The sequence below is a fragment of the Miniopterus schreibersii genome, assembly GCF_964146895.1.
Source record: "Miniopterus schreibersii genome assembly, chromosome: 3".
NCBI lineage: Eukaryota > Metazoa > Chordata > Mammalia > Chiroptera > Miniopteridae > Miniopterus > Miniopterus schreibersii.
Window position 1 is genome coordinate 68,149,387 of NC_138103.1, and position 20,059 is coordinate 68,169,445.

The 20,059-nt window shown below is 47.4% G+C and overlaps 1 long non-coding RNA gene across 1 annotated transcript in view; it reads right to left on the bottom strand.

The window, feature by feature from the left end:
* Positions 1-12,486: 12,486 nt before the first annotated feature.
* LOC308554781 overlaps positions 12,487-20,059 on the bottom strand; it is a 46,157-nt gene continuing 38,584 nt past the window's right edge. The window contains exons 2-3 of the long non-coding RNA XR_013998443.1: positions 18,751-18,979; positions 12,487-15,798 (exon numbers count right to left, since the gene is read on the bottom strand). This is a non-coding gene — a long non-coding RNA (uncharacterized lncRNA). The remainder of the gene's footprint in view (positions 15,799-18,750; positions 18,980-20,059) is intronic.

Consider the following 20,059-nt stretch of genomic DNA (forward strand, 5'->3'; position numbering starts at 1 on the left):
TTAAAAAAACGAGATCGCATAACTAATTTCACAGGGTAAATAGTAATTTTGAATTAGAGGATGCTTTTACACTATTGAAAGTAATGGTGCAAAACTAAATTCATTGGTATTAAAAATTACCCATGCTATTTGTGATAGAGAGACCTCTAAGATGGCCCCCAATTATTCCTCCCTTCTGTATTCACACCCTTGTCCGGTCCCTTCCTTTTAAACACAGATTGGGCCCACTGACTTGCTACTAATTAATGGAATACAGGAAAAGTGATGGGATATCATTTTTGTGATTGGTTTAGAAGACGGTGACTACCATGTTGCTCAAATGCATTCTCTTGCTGGCACTCTCTTTCTGGATCTTCTCGTAAGCTTTCTCTAAACAGGTCACTCCCCAGTTGAGCTAACACATGAGACCATAGTCCCAACCGACACCTCAGTTGCAATCTTAGGTGAGACCCTGAGCCAGAGAGTCCAGCTCAACCTTGCCTGGATTCCTGGCCTACAGGAATAGAGGTAACAATGACTTGTTGTTTTAAGCAACTAAGTTGAGGGGAGACAACTTATCATGTAGCAATAGATACACTACCTTGTAGTGAAACATAAAGTTGGACTTTGCACTCTTGGCTTTGAGACGGTGTCCTCTTGCATTCATGCACACAGTGAACAAGGCATAGGGATAGCTGTCTTTGCTTGGATTTGTAGCACTAGCCCAGTCATTGAAATTTGCTTCCGAAAGTCAATGACTAAGGTTCCTTCAGCACAAAGAAGATGGAAAGTTTTAGCATTATCTGTAATTTTAGTGTTAAGCACTAATTTATTACAAGAGCACTTGGGTTGAGAATATTTAGAGAAAGACAATGTTAAATTGCTTGATTTGATAAATAGGAGTTTTCCGAACCACACAGGACTAAGACATTTATGAATGACACAATTGTCTGGCGAGCATCACGTATAGGCTTCCAAATGCTGGACTGCCTCAGCACTTAGTCCTTGGATATCTTCTCTTTCTACCTACATTCACTACCTGAGTGATCTCAGCCAGGCTCATGGCTCTAAAATATCATCCAAGTGCTAATAAAAACCTAAAGCTATGTCTCAAGTCTGGACTTTTCCCTTGAATTCCAGATTTGTCTCTCCAACTGCAGACTCAACGTCTCCATTTGGATGTCCTACAAGTATCTCAAACCCAACACATCAGTCTTCCAATCCTCACCCCCTTCCCACACTCTTTCCTATCTTAAAAAATGACAATTTCATTCTTTGGTACTTAAGCCAAAAAATCTTGGAGTTATTCTTGACTCCTGTCTTTTCTTTCACAACCTACATCTAATCTCTTAGCACGTACCATTAATTCTTCTTTTAAAGTAATTCAGAATCTGGCTGCTTCTCAGACCTCTGGTCCAAGTCTTTAACATCCTTCCTAACTGCTCTGCCTGCTCTGCCTTTGCCTCCATACAGCCCATTCTTAACACAGCATCCAGGGGATCTTATTAAAGTGAAAGTCAGGCCTTGTCACCTCTGCTCACAAGGATGCGATGGCCCTGTCTCACTTGGATTAAAAGCCCAAGTTCTCACAGAGGGCCCATGAAGCCCAGCTGAGACCTCCCCTCCTTCCACTCTGACCTTTATTGCTGCCACTCTGCCCTCTCCCTCACCCCAGTGGTGCTGGCCTTTTCTTTGCAGGTTTCCGTGGCTGCTGAGGATGATTTTCCCTTCAGATACCCGCGTGGATCACCCATTCAGTTCTTTCAGGTCTTTGCTCAAATACCATAGGGCTTCTTTGCTGATATATTATAAGCTGTAGCCACCTGTCCCTTGCTCCCAGAACTCTCTGTCATTGTGTTTTTCTCCATATCACTTCTGCAGCATATGCTTTGCATGGAAACACTGTACACAATATTCATTTATTGTCTGTTTCCTTGTATGAACTGTGTGACCTCCACGAAGGCAGGCATTTTTGTCTGTCATCTCAGTGCCTAAAGCAGTACTTGGTTCTGACTAGACACTGCTTGTCCTTTGCTAAAAGAGTGATGAAGCCCTTTGGTCACCGGCCTTCCTTTGCCTCCCCACCACATTACCAGTATTCATCTGACAGTCCCCGAGCACCAGAAGCTCCAGAGAAGCAGCATAGAGACTGGTCATGGGAAATAACTACACATTTTGTCTTTAATTGCAATTCACAATTGTGTAAAGTCTGATTCCCTTTAGGCGTGGCCTTATTTGTTGCACCTTTTGCCTTATAAGCTGGTGGTGAAGTAAGCAACTGCAGGAAAGAAAAGCTTCTGTGGCCTTGATGGTCTGCAAGAACTGGAAGACTATTAAATTCAAAAGAGATCTAGCCCACGATTAATAAGAGCAATATTTCTGCACGCAGGAGGCAAGAATACGCATGTTAGAAGGGAGTAAGTCAAAATAAGGAATACTAAACCTTTGAGGACTAGGTTTTAGAAACTTTTTTAGACCTGACTCATCGCTGAACTTTGAAAAATCTCACGACACCCTGTCATTAGCATGCAGTGACTGTCTTAAATACGTTTATGCTTTCTTCCCTAGACAGGACTGTTTATAAATAATACTAGAATAGATTAATATCAAAAGACCTGCCCGAATAGTGGAAAGGAATGTTACCGAGCGAAGCCAGGGGCCGTGGACACTGCAGCAGCATTCCTTTCTGAGAGCATCATGCTCCAGGGGAGGAACAAAGGCCGAGCTGCCTTAGACATGGGGTGGCAATCCGAACGTTGAATTTCTTGGCATTCGATAGTTTGAGGCTTAACCTACAGAATACTTGAGTGTAATTACATGTGGTTTCTTAAAAGGGCCTCAAACAAAGCAAATCATTTAAGGAATGTCTTAAAAGACAAATCATTTAGAGGAACTCAGTCTTAGTTCCTCCAGACCTGAATCTACCTTTAAAGAGATTTCTTGTGAATTGCTGGAATTTTTCAATAACACAAAAGACAATAATCCTATGAATTCTAATTTATCCTGACTCATGGTATCCAAACTACCCAAAATGTTCTTTCCCAATAATTCTCTTAAATGCATAATTTTAAAGTAAACATTAGCTTTGAAAAGATGCAACCAGACCTCAGTTACATGGAGCCTAAAAGAAAGCAAATGGGGCCGAGGGGGCACAAGGGTAGTAAGCATATTTTTAAAAAGATGTTTTAATAAAAGGACATGCATAATAGTACAGTATTTCATGTATGCAGTCACTTGGGAGGGGGCTAATTGGGTGTTTGAAACTGTAGAGATTGTCTTTTCTGGCCTGTGCCTCATTCTTAATAATATTAATATCTAATATTTACTGAGCGCTTTCTATATGCGAGACAAAGTGCTTTACATGGATTACTTCACTAACTCTTCTGGCAGCTCTACAAGATAGAGACCATTATCATTCCTATTTTACCTGAGGAAAAGTGGGTGTATAGGAGGGGAGGAGGGGTAGTAAGGTTAAATGATTTGCCCAAGTTTTCCTACTATGTAAATTGTGGAGCCAGTCCATACTCTAGTCTGTATGACTGGAGTCCCTGCTCTTAAATACCCAGCTGCTTGACTCCCAACAAGCCTCATTCAGCCCACCACCCTCCCTTGTCGTCTGAGATAATTGCACTGAGCTACTAATGGCACTTCTGCAGCCCCTCCCTCCCAGGAGGGTCTGATGGAGCCAATTCCATGAGGTTCCACTGTCTGGAAATAGTCTGTGGCTTGTTTCCAAGTGCTTTTGTTTGCTTATGCCTTTAACCTAGTGACATAGAATGTACGGAATGGACTTGTCCCTCCTTCAGTGGCCAGCAGACAGCTTTAATAAGTGGGGGTAGACCCAACTCTTGTCAAAGGCCTATATGGTTTTGGAATAGTATTTCCAAGGATGAGATAACATCCTTAAGGATTTATTCTAATACTTTGCATTCCCAAAGCACAGTCCTGTGGTTTCGTATCTCTTTCCCCTTCCCCAGGGGTCATTCCTTTTTTCACTCTATTTGTGGCCCCAAAGGGTTATTAACTGACGCTGGGGCTTGCAGCAGTAGTGGGAGGCCAGGTGGGTGAGGGCTGGCTAGTTTCCTGGCTTGATGTCCCCAGGCATTGGCTATGGCTCTGTTTATGACCCATATTTACCCGCAGAAGACAGATCAGTGCTTGAGAGCCTACAAATGTGTGTGCAGATGTTTGGGAGCGAGGGGTTAGCACTACAGTGCACCAGAGAATTCACGAAGTGTAGGCATGCACACAAATCTTATCATAAGGAGTAAGTTGGTTCAATACTGAGTATCTGCTATGTGCCGGAGACTGTGGGAAGTGATGGAGATAAAATCACAAGCAGAACAGACACAGGTCCTGGCTTCCTGGGGTTTCCAGTTTACTAAGGGAGATAAACAGAAAAGGAAAACTGTGAACTGTGGCTTGTGCTCTGAGGGAGAGGTGCCCAGTGTGATACGAGCTTAAGTCAGGGAACTGAACCTGGTCAGGGAGGTCAGGGCGGGTTTCTCGAGAATTTGAGGCTTGAGCTGAAGGAAGAGAAGACGTGAGCTAGACAAAGGGAAAGGAAATGTTTCTGGGCTAGGCTCCAAAGCCACCAGGGCCACGTGGCGGGACAGAGTGTGGCACAAACCTCTGACTACAGGGAAGTGGGAGCAGAGAGAGTGGCTTTCCACCTCTGGTGGCACCCCCGTGGCTACACCCTCTGAGAGCTGTCATTTACATTGGTTTTCTCCCCCCTCTGAAGTTGTGGCCACTGGTAGTTAAGAGTAGTCAACGGGAGCCGGATAATTTAGCAAAGCCAATTTTGTCTCCTTCTGAATTAGCTACTGGGAGATTCAGTCCCACACCCCTACTCTTACATAGTTTTTAATTATTCCTGTGTGTCTCTTCAACCAGCCATAGGAACTGCCTCCTTTTTAAAGTCATGATCTGGTTGGAGAAACTGCTGATGCAGAAGTAGCAGCCAGCCTGTGTCCCCTTGCGAGCCATTGCAGCCTTCACCTAGGACAGATGGGACACACGCCGACGCCCTCCAGGGAACGGGAGGGCTCCGGGAGGGGAGGCCTCGCTCCCTGAGACAGGGCCCCCAGAAGGCACTCACGCAGACCCTTGCGGTGACCCCATGGGGCCGACTGCCTTGACATGGCAGCTGGCACAAGCGTTTCTCTCTTCCAGAAATTCTCTGTCTAGCCCTCTCTCCTCGTTCACGGGGTTGGAGAAACTCAAGGATTAACGGCTGGCTGACAAAGGCAACCCGACTAGGTGCTTCCCCGGGGATCCTTTCTGAGCATTTGACAGCCAGGCGGGCTTTCCTTCCCGCTTTGGGGCTTAAACACACTTCAGAAGGAGAGGCTGCAGCCCACACACTTCCCATCCGAGACGCTCACTGCTGTGTGCCCCTAATCCCACACCGGCAGCAGGGAGGGCGTCTCCGAGGGAGGCCCCAGGCCCTGTCAACGCCCAAGCCCGCCCCAGCCGGTCATCGCTGTCCTTGTTTTCTCTTGGCTACAATGACCACGCTTCAGGCACAGCCAGCTCTTGGGACCCAGAAGTGTGGGGAGCTAAACCCAGCTGGCTGGGGCAGCCCCCAGAAGGGGTGTGGGGAAGACAAGGACATGGCACACCCCTCAATTTCCAGAAGAGAAAAACGAAACAAAGGAAAAAAACAATTTGTAACTGATACCATGATAGAACCACGTGCAAAAAAATCAACCTCAGCGGTGAAACAGTCCTATTTATTCTCAAGGTGGGAAGGGAAACCACCATCGCTGTCGCCTTGTGATTTGTGACCTGGCCCCTCGGTCAGGGGCTGTGGTGCAGGGGCGGGGGGTGGGCCCACAGCGCTGCCAGCCCAGGGCAGCCCCTCCAGGCTCCCAGGCAGGAGGCACACCTCTCGCCTCCGCACAGATTCCCGGCTTCAGGCTCGAGCTCCCTAACACCCACTCCTACCGTCCCGAGGGAAGGACCAAAGTTTTGCCACCTGAAGTTGCCTTTCGGGGATATTGATTTTAAGCTGTTTATTAAGAACCAGACTCGGAAAGAAACTTTGATCTTCCCCCCTTCCCTGCCCAAGAGGTTCAGACAGAGAAAGGTGCTTCAGGAAGGAGACCCGAGGATGGTGCCTTGGTCTAATTTGCTGTAAGAAAAGGCCTCGGGCAGGGCCCTGCTGGCTAGATACCCACTGTGTCTCGTCGCTTCTGAGCCCCTGAGTGTGCCTTTCGTGTGTTCTGTTCCTCCTCAACCACCCATATATCGCCTGTTCTCACCAGTCCCCCCCCCCCCCCCGTCCAAAAATGTCTTATATACCCAACGTTGCCTCACTGTCTTTGGAATTTTCATGCCTGTGTGAATTCTCCATGTGCATGTATTAAACTTCGATTTTCTCCTGTTAAACTGCCTGTCTTATTCCAGCCCAGAACGACTTAGAAGGTGGGGGGGAAAGTATTCATATTTTTGTAGCGCCCACACTCCTTTTTGGCAAAAACCCTTGGGGATCTCTTTTCTTGCATAGCCAGCTCCATCCCTTTCATCCCAACCCCCTCCCCAGAGGCAGTCTCTGCAGACTCCTGATCCCAGTGGGACCACAGCCTGAGTAAGCGCCACTCCCCTGGAAGCCCCAGGCCCTCAGAGTCTCCCTCAGTCGGGCTGGGTTCCTTCATTTCTTGAAGCTTCTCCATCTCTCCAGTGGTGGGAACAGCTGGGCGAGGGCTGTGCTTGGGCAGGGAAAGAAAGCTCTGGGTTGCTATTTCACTGCCTGAGGTGAGGATCTACTTCACCAGTTGTCAACCCAGGCTGCACATTAGAGTCCCCAGGGGAGCTTTTAAAACTACCATTGCCGGAGCCCCAGCCCAGCCCTTTTGAATCAGGGTATCTGGAGCTAAAACTGGGAGAGGGATTTTTAAATGCTCTCCAGGTGATTCTCAAGTACAGCCAGCATTGAGAACCAATGATTTACTCTCCCCCAGTCCACACCCTCCTCCCTAAATCTGTTAGGACACAGGGATGGATCTTGCTCACCTGCTCTCCGGCTTCACATGACAAAATAAGTAATAAATTTGCCAGTGTGAGTCCCAGCCAGGAGAGGCAGAGAGGTGGGAGGGAGGAGTTATGCTCCCACAGCTTTACCACCCCCCCACTTGGCCAGATTTACTTAACTGAGAGATGCTGCTCCTACAGGCATTTGCTTTTATCCTGGAAATAGCGAGCACTTACAGGATGCTCTCCAATCTCGTGCGTTCAGTTCTTCTTGCAAAACCTTTGAAAATCAAGCTTCTTTTAAAAAAAAAGGTTACCTCACTTGGACTAGCTTTTTACCCATGACCTATTGACAGTGGCAGGTGCTTATCAGTTCAAGGAAAGGGGCCTGATCTGCCATTTGTGAGATGACATCAGGCTCCTTCCACCCCAGGAACGCTTAGTCCTTTGCTCACAGGCTGCTTGGGCCTAACAGCCCTCCCGGTAGATGTCCAGTCCAGCTAAAGGGGGAGGCGGAGACTGTCCCTGCAAGTCCTTGCCCGTACCTCTGTTGTGAGGTCTCCGGGACTGTCCCTAGCTCACAGGGCAGCAGTGGGTCCTTGCTTTTGTTGTTGTTTTTTTAACCCCCACCCGAGGATATTTTTTCCATTGCTTTTCAGAGAGAGTGGAAGGGAGAGAAAGAGAGAGAGACGTTGATGTGAGAGAGACAGTGATTGGCTGCCTCTTGCACTTGCCCTGACCAGGGCAGGGGATCCAGCCTGCCACCGAGGTACATGCCCTTGGCAGGAACTGAACCCAGGGCCCTTCAGTTTATGGGCTGACGCTCTAACCACTGAACCAAACCGGCTGGGGCTCTTTGTTTTATTTTATTTATTTTATTATTTTATTTTTTAAATATATCTTTATTGATTTCAGAGAGAGGAAAGGAAGGGGAGAGAGAGAGAGGTAGAAACATCAATGATGAGAAAGTCATTGATCAAGCCCAACCTTCCTTACCCTGAGGGCCGGGTGGGATGCTTCCACCCGCCCTGCCCTGCCCTGCCCTGCCCTCTCTCTTGCCCTCGCGGCCAGACCCGCAGCACAGTCTGCGGATGGTGCTCCCAGCTTTCTCCAGCCCCCTCCTCACTTTCTAGCACAGGCTTTTCTCCTAATAAACCCTCCGTGTTTAATCATGTTGTGATGTCTACATCTTGGAGGTCCCGGTCTAACACAATATTCTAATTCAAAAGTTTCAGAAAACATGTAAGTTGAATTCTGAGTCAAATTGCTTTAGTTTATTAATGTTTTGAAAATTGTCACACGAAAACAACACTAGGTATGGTTAGTGATACCGTAAGATGCATTTTCGTTTACTGTGCAGGAAGTCGTGGCGTTTATGCGTTTCACGGCTGTTTCTTTCTGTCCTTGCTCGAACAGACGGACAGATGGGTGGACTGCAGGGATAGAGGACCCTTTCTCCCCTGATATTCTCTAAAATGAGCTTGGCTGGAGGTGGGTTCTCTGAGCGGGGAGGAGGAAGGAGAAAGCACAGCAGGCTGATGGTCAGTCCGGGTTGTAAGAGCTTTCACTGGACGCACACCCCCTGCAGGAAAGCTGAGCGCCACCGCCCTGGGTCTGGTCCTGCACTTGGAAAGATGGGACAGGCTCTCGTGGGATTCGAAAGGAGCTCAGTTATGTCTTAGAGGCAGGAATACTGGTCTGTAGTAGCTTTTTAGCCTAGGTGGTTATATCATTAAAATAAATGAATTACCCCTTTCCTCTTTTCCTTGCCAGTTGAACCATCCATGTTGGTAGTAACCCCTCACGCTAGGTCAGGGCCTTTGGTCCTTGGCTCAGCTTCACTGCTAGTTAGCTGTCTGGAGGGTGTTTAACTTCTCTGGGCCTCAGGCCCCCCTTTTCTAGTGAAGCTAAATTCCAAAATGAGGGGTTGAGATGAGTGAATGATCTCTAAGCTCCTTCGCTGTGCTAATATTCTCTGAAATGCCCAACCTGGCATGAACCGCCAGTCAGCCCAGGTAAATGCACAGGGTGTCAGGACAGGATGGAGAATGTCCCCCAGCAGTGTGCTGTTTCTGCCATTTCCTACCCCAGGGAAGCACACGCTGACCTCCTCGCTTCGGGTGTTTAACCAGGAGAGGAGAAGGAATATCCGCATCTCCATAAGCTTCATGACTCTCATCTCACAGGCTGGTTGTGCTCATCCAGGTGTTTCCACAAATACTACTTTAGTTTAGTTTTGTTTTTTAATTTCAGGGGGAATAACTTGACCAGAGGTACATCCGAATCTCTATAGTGATATGCTCTGTTATCACGGGGTCCTGCTGAACCTCCCCTCTGTGTTTAAAAAATACTGCTGGCAGTGACTTTTCAGTCCAGGAGACCATCTCAAACCTTTTCAAAGCAGGGCATGAAGCTGATGGGAACTGGCTGCCTGACCAGCACGAACACATGTGGGCAGCTTTGATGTGACTGATGGTAGTGTTTGCTGATAGGGCCTGCTAATAATCCAGCGAGATGATGTCATTCTTGGCAGCACCCAGAGAGAGCAGCAAGAGGCCAGCAGCTCTCCTTGGCTGATAAAGCCCTGCAGGGTGCCTTGCCTTTGCTGTTGCTGAGCAGATGAGATGGGAAAGTTCTGTGAGCCCAGCGGAGCCGTCCTACCTCCCGGGGATGGGAGTTTTTGTCAAGAAACTTTGGGTCACTAGCTGGTTTACATAAATCCCTTAGAAAGGTTTAACCGCCTTTGAAACTGTTCCCTGGAACGGAGATTTATAATAGAGCTGGGAGAGAATTAATTCCCGGGGAGGAGCTAGGCCTTTGTGCTAGAATTGCTCCCCCCTCTCCCCCCCGGGGGAGAGACTGGAGCTCTTCAAACCCTGTGAGTCTCTCCTGGTTTTGGATGGACCAGGAGGGGGTGGGACAGGACTCAGGGGCAGGCAGAGGAAATTTCATGGTACCTTTGATTCTAGAATTATAAAATAAACTCTATGCTCTCTACATAATGGATCTTTTTTTTTTTCCTTTTAACTTGTATTTGGCTTCAGCCAAGGACCCTGGGAATCTTCATGTTTCCAAGTGGAGAGACTAAGAGGCGGTTTTTGCCCCAACACAGTCTGGTTCTGGCGGCATGTGCCACAAGTCAGAGGACCTCTCCCAGGAGGCCTGCCATTTCCTCTGACTCTGACCCTGTAGGGCAGATGCTTGTCCTACTATGAGAGCCCCATAGAGTGCTACCTGTGTTGGTAGGGCAGCCCTGAGAAATTCACGTCCTCAGGGAAAAGCCTTCACTGCAGAAATGTGGGACCTCGTCTACAAGTAGCTTGGTGAAAGCTGAGTGCCTGACTGTGATATTGCAAAGTTTCTGAACTTTCTTCAAGTTTCTACCCTGGCGCAGAAAAGTGCATTATTTACCAAATTGCCTAGGAATGCAGGCAGTTTGTACAATGGTAAGACATTCTTTTTAGAATCCTCACAGAATAAGGGGCTTTTACAGGGCTAGGGCATTCTTAATGATTATTCTGCAGAAATTTTGCAAATACGTGCATTTCTTGGTTTATAAAATAGATGCTGTCTAACAGGCTTGGAAATAGAGCAAATGTGGGTAAAGCAGATGATATTTTCCAGTTGACTTTTATGATAATCAGAGCTCTGTTGCCATGGAAAAATCCATCAGTATGCTGAGTTGAAAACATTTGGGAAGAAGGCTGATGGTTATTTCCAGTTCCACAGAAAGAAACATTCATCCATTCCACAAACGCTAATGAAAAGACCACTATGTGCCACAGTGCTCTAGGAGCCGATCTGGCAGTGGGCAAAGCAGACACAAATCTCTACTCCCGCAGAGCACACATTCTGGGAGAGGGAGACAGGCAATAAAAAAAATGATAAAATATAGAGCATGTCAAATGATGATAACTGGGGAAAACTGAAGCAGTGAAGGGGGAGAGGGACAGCTGAGGTGGAAGTGGAAGTGGACAGGGAAAGCTTCTCAGAGATAACGACATTCAAAGGAGGACCAGAAGGAAGGGAGGAGGGAGGGAGCCCTGTGGATACTGGGATGAATAATCCAGGAAAATACAGCAGCAAGTGCAAAGGCCCTGAGACACAGTCTGAGGTGGTCTGTGGTGGTTGAGAAACAATATAAAGACCAGTGGGGCTAGAGTGTGGTGAGCAGCAGAGAGAGTGGTGGGGAAGAGGCCAGAGGCAGCCAGACACCAGGTTGTGAAGGTCTCATAGGGTCAGCCACCATCTGCTTCCCTTTCCCTTCCTCAAAGTAGCTCTCTCTACTGTCCCTTCCCTTGGCACGAACATCCGTAACCGACTACCCTGGAGGCCCAGCTCCTCCTGCAGGCCATTGCTGACTTCTCTGGCCACAGCACTGCCAAAGTCCCTTTCTGACAGTGAGAGCACTCATGACTCTCCAGGTCTCGGGGTGCAGTCACAATGAACGGAGTCATTTCTCGGGTGTGTTTTCACCTCCTATCAAGATCCTCACTCAGGCTGGGTGAAGCCACGGGTAGCCTTTTGCTTTATTTCCTGCCACAGGTGGCACAGTGTCCAGCACCCAGCAGCTGCAAGGGAAAGACTGGTGACAGAAAAGCTGGCTCTACCTTTAGAGCTTCAAGAACTTTACTAGCTCTTTTTCCTTTTGCCTGACTCACAAAGAATGCTGTTTAGGGATTGCTTAATCTTGTCTACTAATCAATATTCTTATTCTAAGTACAGTCTAATGCAAGAAATATTTCAGCCCTAGATTCCAGTATTATAATTTCAAAGTTTGCTACATTTGCTCTACTTTATTTAGTTACAATTGGAAGATAGTGCAAGGTTTTTCAAATAATTCTCAATTTTCTCTGCTTAAAATACAATATGGATTTCTTTTAATGCTCACCCAAGGTCATTTTTTCCTTATTATTTTTAGAGAGTGGAGGAGAGGGAAGGGTGGGGAGAGGGGGTGTGGAGAAACATTAATGTGAGAGGGACACATGGATTGGTTGCCTCTGCATGCACCCCAGCAGGGGCCGGGGATTGAGCCTGCAAGCCAGGTACGTGCGCTTGACCTGGGATCAAAGCCGAAACCCTTCGGTTGGAGGGCCAACACTAACCACTGAGCAAAACTGGCAGGGCTACAATATAGATTTTTTAAGCCTACAAGTAGCTTTCAAACCATAAAGATATAATATTCTAATGTTCTTGGATATTGACTCTTAATTTAGTGCAAGAGTAGGCAACATTTCTCTTGGTGATTTCCCAGAAGGTAGGAATCTCACCTTGTTCATCTAGGGTTCACCACCATCCAGAGGCCAAGGAAAGGGCCAGTAAATGCCACTCGATAAGTTACTATTATCTTCCTATTTTACAGAAGAGAAAGTACTAGTTTGAAGTTGCCATTTGCTCATGATCATACACATATTTAGTGGCAGATTTGAGACTAGAACCCATTTCTTTCTGACAAAGTTGGTTTGGGCCAGTGTTCACAGATTGTTAGCAATCAGCATTTTGGAATGCATTACTGGAACTAAAACATTGTATCTACACAACATGGCTCTTTATTTTGCACATTGGAAATTTGTCACATAACTCTGAGGGGACAAATGGGACAGCTTTTTGAGTACCTGTCTGGGGGAAGCAGAAAGATGTGGGAATCCTGAGCAGAGAGCAAGAGGGCGGACCCTGGATCAGAGCTGGTTCTTGGAGAGACAGTAACTGCAGTTAAAGAAAATACCTGGGAGGCGGAAGGTGACAAGCACTTGCTATTTTTATGGTGGTCAAAAAAGTTGCCACTTACTTCTTTCCTGAGTCCTATAACTTACAAGTATTTGGATGCACTCTTCTAGATGGTGGGGTACCATCTGGACACAATAAGCCGTGTTGGTAGAGGCCTAAGTGGTGTCTGGTTCCTGAGTTCTAGGAGAACACGACACTGTCCAGTCAGGAGCCAGGAGGAGAGATGAGCAGGGAGAGATATTCTAGAAACTCCTGCTCCTGGAGCATCCTAGACCTGGCGGAGCAGCTCTGCAGCCCGGTGCTTAACGGAAGGTGGTCAGGTGCGCTGTCTCGGTGCAGGCGCCTCCTCTGCAAGGAACGGTGCCTAGAGAGAGCGGGAGGTTTAAACCCAGCCTGCCGCACCCAGCTCCCACCCTCTCCGCCAGCCCTCACCCTGGCTGTATCCTGCTGGGTGATAAGGAGGACAGAGCCTGGAGGGCCAATTTCTAGCCCCAGTGCTCATGCTCTTTCCATGGCCTTGGCCCAGCTTTCTACTTGTCCTCTTTCATTCTGTACAAGCTGGTTGCTTAACAAACGAGGGCTCCGATCGTTCAGCCGATTACTCTATGAGTCCATGACTTTCTTCCACAAGGTCACCAGAATTTGTTTGCTGCTGATGAAGCTGAATGATGGGGCTTGAGAAAGGTTGGGTAATTTCGGAAAAGCTGGGGTGGGGAGTGTGAGGAGCGGGCCTTTACAGAGCTCTGGCATCTCTCTGTCACGTCGGGCGTTTAACCAGGCACCTCTCTTTTGAGGTTTCATTCCACCGGGGAAAGAAATATGGGAAAGGGACCCAAGCCATGTTGGGAAACGAACTCTTCTTCCTTTATTTGCCATTAATCAAAGCCTACATCCAGGTAACATTTGGCCATATGGGCCCAGCTGGCTCAGGCCTCCAAGCCACAAATCCTTGCCCAGCGTAGTTTCCCAATCACCCCCATTTTAATACGAAGGCTCCAAGTACTCAGACAGCTAAAACTGTCTTGCCCAAGCTGACCAAGAGTGCCCACTATTTTACCCAGAAACCACAATCGAGCAAAAGCAATCCAGAATGATCGAAAGGCAAACATACTTGTGGAAAAAGTCATGGCACCCTCTTGAAATAGCCTTTTTGAAACCTCTTCAGCTTATAAATAGTGACTAATTTAACTCCATAAAAATAAATTGGCTCTGGGTCAGATCATTTGTGTCTGCTTGTGGGAAGATGAATTGCATAACAGACCCAGCCAAACACTGTAGCCTAAATATTGGCCCTATTAGAACTGTTGAGCTGAATTTTTCAGAACACAATTCATAACATTCCTCCCCTGTGCTTCTTTTCCTGTATATAATGTGTCTTTTTTTTCCTGTTTCTTAAACTCCAGACAGGAGCCCCCAGAGCGACCTAACCCTCTTTGACATATGCAGTTTTCTGATTTATGGGAATCGTGAAAGATTATTGTACTCAACCTGAATGAAGGTCCTCACTGTGAAAACCTCACAAAGACCGCAAACAGGGACGCCCGTCTGCTGCAGGCGACCTCCCGGCCTTGACAGGGGCCATTCAGCAGGCAGGCAGTCAGCAGCCGGGCATCCCCGGGGCTCAGGGGGCCTGTTTTTGCTAGGACACTTTTATGGATTAGGGAGCTTTTCTGGTTCTATGGAAAGGCTCACTGTAAACACTAGCTCAGTGAGCACAGGGAACTGAGCAGAGAGAGCCCAGGGGACAGAGTAGCAGGACACTGTGAGCAGCCCCAGCCCCAATGTGACACTACCCCAACGTGACAACTCTAACAGTTCAGTGGAGTCACCTGAGCTCTGAGTAGTTCATAGAAGAGACAGACCTGGTCTGCATGCCCAGTTTGACCGTGGCTGGAGTCGTGGCAAATAAAAGATCAGCAGAGACCTAATGAGTGTGTCTAGGCCTGGGATGCGTGCCTCGGATGAAATGCTTGATTCCCACCGGTGACGTCTGCCCTATGGAGAGAGCTGGAGGAAGGGAATTTGCTCCCCAGCTCTCCTTCCTTGTCTCTTCGTTTCCCTGCTGTGCCTGGAGAGCGGAGAAAGTGAGCAAGCAGTGTGGGGTAGTGGTTCAGGGCTCACGCAGGGAGTCTGGAAAGACCTACGTCCACCCGCAGTGAACACGCCTGGGCTGGAGCCTAGATCCAAGCTGAACAAGAAAACTTAATTGTTTTTCTTGCTAAACAAACAGAACTTTGGCTTTTCCGGGAGGTCCAGGATGAGTCACAAAGTAGGCTGGAGAAGGCTCAGGAGAGAGGAGCTTTAGGACAGAAGTTAAGCTAAAAATCAGGATGGGTCACTGGAGGTCTCTTGTTAAATGTTTGACTTTTCTTTTCCTTGGACTTTTTACTGCATTGTAGTTATCATTTCTCCCCCAGAATTTTAGTATAAGTCTAATGTTCAGAATACCTTACTGAGTGGTGTCTAGAGGGATGAAGGGAAAATAACAGTGTCCAGAATTGGCTAAAGTGGTACCAAGCAAGAAGCAGCTACGGGAGCTAAGAGGGATGCCTGCGAGCCAGGAGAGAGCAGGGAACTAGTCATCCAGTCCACTGTCTCAGGACTAAATGGGATGTCAACCCCTGTAGAAGGAACAGTAGAGAAAAGAGGGAAGGGGCATGGGGTGAATCTGGGCTGCCCATAGGATGTTAGATGGAGCCATTGTGTTGGTATGTTAAGGATGTGACCACAGAGCACTAGGAAGACTTGGAAGTTTTCCAGAAGGCACACACTCGGGTTACATTATTAGCAGATGACCTGGCGATTAGGTGTCCTCAGAGCCCCCCCTTCCCGCAGGTGCTGGGCAAAGGGCCCTGAGATACATGTAGCCTTGTCAGGACCCCCAGGGGCAGTCACACTGTCAGAGTCCATTGTGGGCTATCCCCAGCCACCTCCTTCCAAGCTTTCTCCAACTACTGGACCACCAGCATCTCTTCCTCAGGCCACTGTGGTTTCAGGACACATTCGGTGGAACCAGCCCTGAGTCAGTATCAGCGGCACGTGCTGCTTCCTGGAGACCCACCATTTCCACACTCTGGTCCAACTCCCGAGGCTGTCCCAGGGCACGTGAAGCTCCAACTGTTTGAGACAAAGCACAAAAATGGGCCAAGGGAAAGGTGTGTGAGGCCAAAATAGTAAGCTCCCCTGGGGAGAGCTTGCCTCGCCACCCTGCCTATGTTATTCCGACCTCTTCACTCGGGGCAAAAACAGCACCGGGACCTCTGGATGCTCCACAGGTTCTCTTCACAGGCCTCCTTGGGGGGTAAGATGGTAACACGCCTTCTGCACCCCTGTCCTCTGGTCCTCAGCAGGGGACGTCATGGGGGTGAGGGGAGACTAGGTGGTCCCAGGAGCTACTCCCTTCCAGGCCTGCGCAGCCACCTGGAGGGAAAATCAAGGCCAGCAGACAGGCACGTTCAGTCTAATCTGAATAATTACTATACAGGACCCACCTCTAAGGAGCTCTAGGCTACTTGCTGAAGTTAAAATGAATAAGCCTATAAGCTGCAGACTCGTTTAAGGTGCAGACAAGCACTGGCAAAGGTCTTCACCTCTCCTTCCTCTGCTTTACACACACACACACACACACACACACACACACACACACACACACACACTGTTCCCTGGAGAAACAAAAGCAGCTTATCCATAGAGCTTAGTGTGCCTGGTTGACACCAAAATGGGCCATTTTTAAAATTTACTTGAAAATGTGCTTTCTCTTTCTTGAATTTTCTGTAGAGGTCATGTTACAACAGGACCACTTGATGTAGAGCTGCCTCTTTAAAATGGCTCCAGAGAGGAGCCACCCATATTCATTTTAAATAATGACTTGATAGAAACGTAAGAGGGACGCGTCTCCTGGGAGAGCCCCAGAACGACCTGTGATGAGAGATCTGCACCAGCTGCATCGCACTCCGGGCTCCAACCCCTGGCTGATGTTCTGAAATGTGTTTGCACAAAATATGACACAGAATGGGTTGTCAGCTGGGGCGTGACAATTTTGTGTTGTAGGCAATCCATTTTATTTGCAAAGTTTGTAGTTGTAACCGACGTTCCAAAAAATTTGAAAAGATCTTAACTTCTTTCAGACTCAACATCTTATCTATCAGCAGACTCTAGTTTTTGCCTTCAAAACATCCCAGTCGCTGTCATCGTTAGGCTAACTTTTGTAAGAGCCTTCCTGCCCCTGCCCCTGCCCTGCCCCTGCCCAAACACAGTCTCCTCAGTTGATTCTCTAACAGGAGCCAGAATAAACTTTGAAAATATAAGTCAGGCCATCTCATTCTTCTGTTCAAAACCCACCAATAAAATTCAAAGTTCTTAGTGGGGCCCTTGAAGCCCAGCTAACTCTCTGACCTTCTTGCTCACTACTCTCCCATCTTTCACTCTGCTCTGGCCTCACTCACTTCCTTGCCGGTCCTTGAAAATGAACAAGTCTGTACCCCAGGGCCTTTGCACTTGTCATGCTCTCTCACTAGAATGTTCTTCCCTTAAAACTTGTTCCCTTATTTCCTTATAGTCTCTGATAGAATACCAGTGTGTCATCGAGGACTTTGCCACCTCCAATCACTCCCTATCCATCCTATCCTGCTTTACTTGGCTTTATACTATTTATCATCACTTGACATAGAACATATGAGTTTGTTCACTTGTTTATTGCCAGCCTTTTTATGGGAGCAGGGACGTTCTTTTGTTCACTACAGTATCCCCAGTGCCTCAAACAATTCCTGGCACAGAGCCGGAGCTCGCTAAATATTTATGGAGTGGATGAATGAGTTCTTGAGTCCTAATGCTCTCTCTATACCATCAGCTGGCAACAATGCCCAGCCGGGCTGTAAGTGATGTCAGGGATGTTAATAAGAAGAAATTATCAAGATGGTTAAGCGTTTTTAGAGAATAAGCAAATGTAGGAGAAACATTATTTAAAAATTAAGGAAAAAGAAAATAAGCAGAAAGTGATCCTGGATCGTGCTCACCCACTCGCTGAACCAGAGCCAGGCCAGATTCGTTCTTTTCTGCTGAGATCTGGTTCTTGTCACAAGCCAACCTAGACATCTATTTTGATACGCGTATTATATGTCTCTTGGCATGCAGAGTGCTCATATCACTTACCAGATTTATTGAAATTATGGAGAGCAGTGTGAAATGCCTCCTGCCATATGGGAACCGAGGTGAAAATGCTGACATTTGGCCCTTAGCCAATTTCACAAAAGTTTAGGGTTTCGGACTTTCCCTCCCCCCGGTGTGGTGGCTCTCTCTTATCAAACTTCTATTCTCTGAGTAGCCTTAGACATGTCAGTATATCTGGTGGTGTTTTCATCTTTAAAGAACAATTTCTTTTTTTTCTTTTTTTAACATATCTCTATTGATTTCAGAGAGAGGAAGGGAGAGAGAGAGAGAGATAGAAACATCAATGATGAGAGAGTCATCACTGATCAACTGCCTCCTGCATGCTCCCTGACTGGAGAGCAAGCCTGCAACCTGGGCATGAGCCCCAACCTGGAACCGAACCTCAATCTCCTGGATCCTATGTCAATGCTCAACCTCTGAGCCATGCCTGGCTGGGCAGAATGATTTCTGATGTGTGCAAAAATGGACATTTTGGCCCAGCTGTTACAAGAATTGAAAAGGCGCTCTTTGCTCTTCTAATTGTCTGTTTTCCACATTTCACTGTATTTACTTTGGTAGCTAGGAATGGGCTTGAGGGGGAACTGACCCATTTGATATACACACCATGGAGCCCGCCACGTGCCAAGCCCAGGGAGTCCAGGAGCAGGGCCGCTGCCTCCCCCGTCCACCTGCCCTGAGACCCGAGGCAGGTCTCACCGCTCACTCTCTCTCATCTGAACTGTTGCGGGAGCCTCCTACCTGGTCCCCCAGCTTCCTCAGCTGCCAGGAGACCTGGCAGAGACCTGGCAGTGCCTTCGCATGGGGTTGTGAGGATCAGGTGAGCTGGCCCATGAAGGTGCTTCGCCGTGGCGCTAGCACAGGAGCTCTCTGCAAAGTTCTGCTGGGAATTATTATCATTACCTTTTATGATGATTACAGCTCAGTGGGCCTCTTTTATGGGGAGCTGACAGATCTTTTCCCCTGAGATGTAGTTCTTTTCTAGATGCTGTTTTTTATTTAAGTGAGTCGCTTTGACGAGGGAAGTGGTCGTTCTGAGCTGCATGCCGTGCGTGTTGTTAGCTGGTGCTTGTACCTGATGCCAGCCTGGCAGGGATGTTGTGGAAACACGTCCTGATGTTGTGCAACTGCCCTGAAACACACAAACACGGCTTTGCTGTTCCTGAATTGAAAACATCTTTATTTTCAAATCATCTTAAAATACTGTCAGGAGGTCAGATCAACAAAAATAAACAACTGTTTCTCAAACCCTTATTTCACCTTCAACCCCCAAGTGCAGCCTAGATTTTTTTGTAGTAGATACGGTGTCGGCCCTCAGGACTAAGTGTGTGTGTATGTGCTTGTGAGAGACACTTTTGAGGAAAATAACTTAGTAAACAGATTTTGTATTCCAAGAGGATCTTCATTTCAGTTGTGCTAACCTGGCATTAGACAACCATCTAGAATTCACCACCAGCATCTCCATGATGCCAGGACAAGTTTTCCGTAGTTTCTTCAGAGATGGCCACCTTCAAATACCCACTCAGATCCCTTAATATGAAAAAGCTCACAGAAATGGAGCTGCCTGAGACTCAAACTCTAATCCTCACCCTCCCAGATGAAGAGAAAGAAATATGTCTTTATCTGCGCTTTCCTGTCTATTGAGCACCCATAACATGCAAAGCCCACTCGGGTCTGCCCCCAGCCTGGGGGCACCCCGAGAACGCAGCTGAGCTCCCGAGAGGCCTGAGCCCCCGTCCACCACCGACAGGCTCTCCGTGTGGTTTCTCCAATTGTGGTTTCTCCGGTTGCACACGAGGTTCCTACCCCTTTGCTTACCCATCCTCAGGTGGTGTTTGTGTTTGCTTGCTCTCTAACAGGCACATTCAGAGTTCTTCTGTTTGCAGTGCTAACTATGTTCAGAAGGAACATGACCTTGTTCGCATGAAATAAGAGTCCGTAATTTTTCCAGAAAAGAATTTTGTTAATTCCAGGTGAAGTTATAGGTAATTAGAACCATCTCTAAACTAAGATGACTGTGGCTTGCAGAAGGTAATTATTTATAAAGAATAATATAGTTTTGCCTCATTTGAACATATAGTATCAATGGGTGACAAGTTTTTCCATTTATATGTGTTGTTGGGTTATCCTAGGACTTCAGGCCCGGAATATTCATCTTAACCATTTGGGGAAACGATTTTAAAGATGTATTTCATATTTCTTGACATTTTAA